The following is a 7,552-nucleotide window of genomic DNA, read 5'->3' as shown; positions in this document are numbered from 1 at the left end:
ACTGCTGCTATCCCACAAGATTTGCATTTCAAATTAATCCCAGATGTATTGAATTGAATTAAATTCAATTCAATTGAATCCCTCAAGTACAAATCGAGTCTTGTATTGTACAAGGGGTGTAGTGTCAACATCCTGGAGCTCTTGGAATAGGCATTTGGGAATCTTTAATAATAAGGTTAGTGATTTTGCATAATTGATTTGAATACGTATTTATTATTCATAATAACGTACAAGTGTACAACAAGAAATACCCTTAACGCAGGGCTAGATTTAATATCAGTGAAACAGCAATGCAATTCAACCTATTCATTTCAATTATCACAATCTTATGTAATTAGATTACTGTACCATCAGCATAGACACAGAGACATTACTCTCTGGATTTTTTACGGACTGTAAGTCTGGGCCGAGTTGACATTTCCAGACAGCCAGTTTCAGCACTTTGCGTCATCCGTAGCGCTCCGGTGCATCTAGAGCCCGGGCTTTATTGTGGTCTCAGGCAAGTAATAAGTCCCTTCCTATTGAGTGGAACCATGATTTGGGAATTGATCAGAAGCTTGATACGCACAAACAGCCCCGGGCTTCAGAGAAATGTCATCGTGAGATAGCCGGGATCCAAAGCAACTGATTTTTGTCTTGCCATTGGACAGGAGCGCTGGTGCAAATGTTGGTTTAACAAAATGCAAATTACGGATCCAAGATGCACTTGTTTACTCTCCAATCGATGGATCATACGCTTGCATTCAAAGAACGGTATCTGCACCACTCTTCCACACCAAAGTGGCTCGCTCACAATCTGCTTGAAAAATGCATTTATGGCCAAGAATTCCCATAAAGGATTCAAAAGAGCTAATTACTTATTATTTACTTTATGGCTCATTGAATTCGCCCAACACCCAGAGAGTCCCATGAGTGTCTTTTTTCTACTTTACAAAGATAGTGACATCATATAACGCAGAACAGAGTTAAGGGCTCTGCTTTTGCAACCCACTCCAGTGCACAATGACAGTAAATTCCAGGCTGAATAAGGAGATGTGCGGCTATGAAAACTCTAACCCCTTTCAGATGTGACTCAGGGAGGTGACTGTATTTTGCAACACCGTCTGGGATTGAAATTACTGTGGGATGTCTCCACGGCCCAGAGTCTTTAGGATGCTGTTTTTGAGGTTTCTCTGAAGGGATCTCTTGGCGCTAAACCAGCATTCCCTTGGTCTCTACTAAATGCAGGGGAATGTTTGGGGATAAACAAGCTTCTTAATGAAAGAACAACTGATAAGCAAGGTCACACACACACACACACACACACAAATGAAAATGTAGTTATTATTTACTCACCCTCATTGTTGCCCATACAATAAAAGTCAATGGGGTCCAAAACACTGAACATGGGACATCACTGATTTTCATTGTATGGACAATAATATATAAAATATATCTTTGTGTGTGTGTGTGTGCATGTGTGTACCTGGTATTCCCTACGTTATGAGGACCAATGTCCACACAAACACAGCAATACCAGTAAATTTTGGCCTTGTTGGGGACATTTGTTTGATCCCCATGAGGAAAACAGCTTAGAAATCATACAGAATGATCTTACAGTTTGTACGGTATAAAAACCATTACGCCTATAAAAACCCAACATGTGTGTTTGCATTGCCTATAAAAACCCAACATGTGTGTTTGCATCGCACAGAAGAAAGATCAAACCGATTTGGAACAACATTTTCATTTTTAGGTGAACTATCCCTTAATACAAAACATAACTTAGCCTTTTCGAGTTTCCTAAGCAATAAAAATGTCCTCAAACCCCTGAGTCTTTAATTTTCTACGGAGACAGGTGCTGCCCTTTAAAGCCTCCCCCAAACCTCCATCTCTTTTACGAGTCAACATGTCCTCTTAGATGTTTATCTTGGCCCCGTGTCATATGATATCAGAGCCTTCCAGCTACCTGAGGGTGACCCTCCCATTAAATGTCGTCTTTTGTGCGCTCAGGTTGCGTTGTGAAGAGACGTGAGGAACGTGGGTGTGAAAGTGACTTTTTGTGCAGCAGCGTCTGCTTCACAGGCATAATCAGAGAGATTAGTTCTCATTGTTCCCTTGTTGTTTGCTCAGCTGCTTGAATGTATGTCTTTTGATGCATTTTCCGAACCTGACTGCTGATGTCTACAACACCTTTTAAAGAATGAGTCAAGAGCAAATTAAATCAAAGGCAAATTTGTCTGAAGATTTTAAAAGGAAAGCAATGTTTTAAAAGATGTCATTTTAGCGTCAGTGTTTCTCTTTATAAATAATTGATCTTTAAGGACATTTCAAAATAAAGACAACGTTTTATGAGTTATGTTTTCTTAAAATTACTGAAAAGCTGTAACTTGAAGACCAATTGCTTTTCTCTTGCTAAATACTTATACAACACTTAGTTCTGGTCCACTAATCTGGACAATGTGGGCAAGTGACATTCTGGCAATATTGTGTCTAAAATGAAAGTTACTCAGTATTAACTCATTTATTCATTTATTTCATTGCAATGGTGCAGTAATCACACATTTTATTGTGTCATATATTTGGTTTGTGTACTTTCTGTATCTAAAAAAAACAAAACACCCGACCTTACTTGTAAAACTATTATGTTATTTTGTTGTGTTTTCTTTTACTTATATTTGTTTTGCTTTGATTTGTGTGTTGTTGTTCTATTTGGCTTACTTTTGCTTTGATGTTGCTTTGTTTATGTATTTATTGTTTTGTTTTGATTTTTGTTTTACTTGATTTTGCTTTGTTTTTGTTTTGTTTTGCTTCAATTTATTCTTAGCTTTGCTGTGATTTAGGTTTTTTTTATGGTTTGTGCTTAGATTTAGTTTTTTGTTATGTTTGGTTTTTGTTTTGTGCTTTACTGTTTTATGTATTTATTTGCTTAGTTTTTCTTTGACTTTGTTGTTTGTTTTGTTTTGCTTGGTTTTGTTTTGTTTTTATTTATTTATTTAGCTTTGATTTTGCTTTGATTTTGTGTTTTGTTTCATTGTGTTTTAATTATTTAGTAAGTGTGAAACTTCACCCATGTTTTAGAATCAATTTAATGTAATGGACTGTGATATTATATTGTGATTATTTAAATTTCTTCATACTCCTCTTATTTACGTTTAGAGTTGCTAAAACTAATTCTAATTCATCTAATTTTGGTACAAAGTTTTAAAATTGTGATCGTTTTGTGATTTTGTTTTGTTTTGATAAGGGAATAAGGTAAAACTTCACCCATGTTTTAGAATCAAAAGTCAACAAATGGATATAATTAATAGTTGTTTTTTTCATATTGTGTTTTTAATTCCTCAGGACTCCAGCTTTTTTTGATCAGATCAAACCATTTCGGTGTTCATAAATGCTCTTCTGATTCATACTCGATGACAGCATCATAATTTTAAACCTTTGTACCAAAATTTAATGAAATGGTTTTAGCAACACAACTCCATTATTTATCTGAACATAAATAAGAGGAATTAGAAAACATTATATTTGCTTTGGTAAAAGTAGAATGTAATTATGCAAAAGTTAAACAGGCTTTAACAGAGATTAAACAGAGTTAGTTAAACAGAGATTTCTGATGGAGAATGAAATGTCTTCTTTAAAAGACTGGTAATGAAAGTATTTTAAGGAATATGGAAATTCTTATAATTATTAGTTTAATCAATGCAGCAGTGGGGAATTTTATCTACTCAGTAACAAAGTCGTGTCTGGTACTGCAGCACAGCAGGTTCGCGGGACACTAGAGATATTTAATTCCCAAATGATAGTGTCCGTAGGGGGCTGGACGTATCAGACTCAGAGTGGGGATAATATTAGATTGGGGTCGACCAATTTTAAGTGTCTGGGGCAGATACCAGGTATCTTAACCCCTGCATATGGTGCAGGTCAATTTGACCTTGTCGATTTTTGAGTTGTCAGAAATACTAGTTAACCTATCCTTTTTTTCTTCTTGATATTATTTTTGCTCATTTAGTATAATGATCATGCATGCAAAGTTTCAACAGTATTGATGTTTCGAAATGTTTAATACGATTGATATTTACGGGTCAATTTGACCCCCATAATGTATTTTGTCAGTTTCTTATTCACAAAAGCACACAGAATACACACTTTTTAATTTTATTTATAAAATATACAATTTGTGGGAGAAAAATGTTGAAAAAAAAAAGCTGTAAGAGTTTAAAAAAAATCATGTTCTCATGTTTTGTTTTCCTTTATTAATATTTGTAATGTGTAAGAACTATTAATGTTAAAGGTTCTACGGCCGGCGCAGGTAGGCATGTGCAAAATCAACACAGACATCTTGACCGTCTGCATCTCAGTGTTTGCTGAACTATAGAAGCAAAACTAAAGCAGACACAAGTGTTATGAGCGAGTGCTGGTGCATCAAAGCATGTAGATGTCATTTTCTAGGCGACGCACTTTAACACAACCTGAGCAGTAAACATTACCTCTGTATTAAATATTCATAATGCTCTATAACCCGGGTAAGCAGATGCTTAATGCTGAGTGCTGGTGCTTCCTACTGTGAACAAACTCAATCCTTACAAATGCTCACAATCTGTTTCTCACAAATCTGATGTGAAAATTATATATACTGTGTACATATATATATATATATATATATATATATATATATAATTTATTTATGAATTTTTTCATTTAACATAAATGAAATTAAGCAGGTCAATCTAATCTTTTAGGATGAGATTGTATAATCTTGACAATAAGGATGTCACACAATTATTTTCATAAAACATAATTGTTTTGATAATTAAGCCCATTTTCTCCAACACTTCATATGAATTAATTGAGTTTGCTTGTAAATGTAATTACTTGCTTTGATGATTCTCATTGGATTCTCATTACTGCAATACAATTAAATATATTTTATTTATTTTAATATAATATTAAGTTCAGCATAAATTAAAGACAGTCAAAACATACTGTGCTACCATGATGTATAAATTAGCAAAATATGAATTAAATAATAATATAAAATATAAATTATAAGATAATATATACAAAATTTTATTTATATATAAATTTAATTTATATCATAAGTTTTAAGATATGCTTTGAGACTGGCAATGTCAATTATGCTTAATTATATTATATTATATTATATTTTATTATATTATATATTTTGATTATATAATACATCTTTGTTGATTGTAAAATACTACAAAATAAAATATATACTATGAAAATTGTGTAAACATGCATAATAATAATAATAATAATGCTAATAGTTATTTAAAAATAAACATATACATAATAATAAATACAATTTGCTTTGATGATTCTCATTGGATTCTCATTACTGCAATACAATTAAATATATTTTATTTATTTTAATATAATATTAAGTTCAGCATAAATTAAAGATAGTCAAAACATACTGTGCTACCATGATGTATAAATTAGCAAAATATGAATTAAATAATAATATAAAATATAAATTATAAGATAATATATACAACATTTAATTTATATATAAATTTAATTTATATCATAAGTTTTAAGATATGCTTTGAGACTGGCAATGTCAATTATGATTAATTATATTATATTATATTATATTATATTTTTTGATTATATAATACTTTGTTGATTGTATAATACTACAAAATAAAATATATACTATGAAAATTGTGTAAACATGCATAATAATAATAATAATAATGCTAATAGTTATTTAAAAATAAACATATACATAATAATAAATACAATTAGGCTAAAAGTGTATTTATGCAACACTTATTTCTTTCTTTCGATTTTGTGGTGAAATATGAACCAGACATGTTCTTGACAAGCTTTGAGACATTCATTCTAGAACATAAGCTGACATAATTCTTTTGAAGACTAAGGAAAGCTTTCCTGATCTAGTATATTCGTTCCCCTGCGATTCTGTAAAATGTTCTGAGGAGGTTGCTGGAACATGCGTACAGTATAGCAATACAGTATTAGTTATAATTACCTCAAAAAACTATGAAAATTGTGTAAACATGCATAATAATAATAATAATAATGCTAATAGTTATTTAAAAATAAACATATACATAATAATAAATACAATTAGGCTAAAAGTGTATTTATGCAACAATTATTTCTTTCTTTCTTTCGATTTTGTGGTGAAATATGAACCAGACATGTTCTTGACAAGCTTTGCGACATTCATTCTAGAACATAAGCTGACATAATTATTTTGAAGACTAAGGCAAGCTTTCCTGATCTAGTATATTCGTTCCCCTGCGATTCTGTAAAATGTTCTGAGGAGGTTGCTGGAACATGCGTACAGTATAGCAATACAGTATTAGTTATCATTACCTCAAAAAAATGCATCTAAAAGAGCCAAGAACACTATTGTTTCTGGCTTGTCGTTTATTTTTAATACCTTAAGTGAAAAAGCAAATAGGATTTGAAGCCCTGCAAACATGGCTGCTCTCAGGGACATTGCTTTGTCACTTTACATTAGACACACTCAAATGGATTTCCTCTGACTAACCTATAACTGTGTCCTGCTGGAGTGTGTGCACCACCATTCGAGATTTGCAATATATTGTTATTGTTTTTGTGAATCTTTTAACATTATATTAGCATGAAATAAGCAGCTGATTATGGTATTGAATGATATTTCCTTTTTTTTACCATTCCTTAAAAAGATTATCTTAGCTAAGAAAACGGAGAAGCTCAAACTGACTTGGTGCATTTGAAATGATTTAAAGGTTAGATCACCCAAAAACGGAAAGTCTGTCATCATTAATTCATCTTAATTCATCTTTCATCTTGTTGTTCCAAATCTGTAATGGGTTATTCACACAAACCGTGTTTGTGCTTATAAAAATGCAGAAAGCAGGGTAGTGCAATGAAAAAAAAGAGCTTCTTTTAACTTGGGTTAAAGGGTTAGTTCACCCAAAAATGAAAATCAGCCCACAAATTACTCAACCTCAAGTCATCCTAGGTGTATATGACTTTCTTCTTTCAGATGAATCCAGTCAGAGTTATATTAAAATTATCTTTGATCTTTCAAGCTGTTTCGCTTTGTCACTTTACATTAGACACACTCAAATGGATTTCCTCTGACTAACCTATAACTGTGTCCTGCTGGAGTGTGTGCACCACCATTCGAGATTTGCAATATATTGTTATTGTTTTTGTGAATCTTTTAACATTATATTAGCATGAAATAAGCAGCTGATTATGGTATTGAATGATATTTCCTTTTTTTTACCATTCCTTAAAAAGATTATCTTAGCTAAGAAAACGGAGAAGCTCAAACTGACTTGGTGCATTTGAAATTATTTAAAGGTTAGATCACCCAAAAACGGAAAGTCTGTCATCATTAATTCATCTTAATTCATCTTTCATCTTGTTGTTCCAAATCTGTAATGGGTCATTCACACAGACCGTGTTTGTGCTTATAAAAATGCAGAAAGCAGGGTAGTGCAATGAAAAAAAAGAGCTTCTTTTAACTTGGGTTAAAGGGTTAGTTCACCCAAAAATGAAAATCAGCCCACAAATTACTCAACCTCAA

This window comes from Sinocyclocheilus grahami, unplaced genomic scaffold (assembly GCF_001515645.1).
Source record: "Sinocyclocheilus grahami isolate Dianchi unplaced genomic scaffold, SAMN03320097.WGS_v1.1 scaffold159.1, whole genome shotgun sequence".
NCBI lineage: Eukaryota > Metazoa > Chordata > Actinopteri > Cypriniformes > Cyprinidae > Sinocyclocheilus > Sinocyclocheilus grahami.
This window is presented reverse-complemented; position numbering follows the sequence as displayed.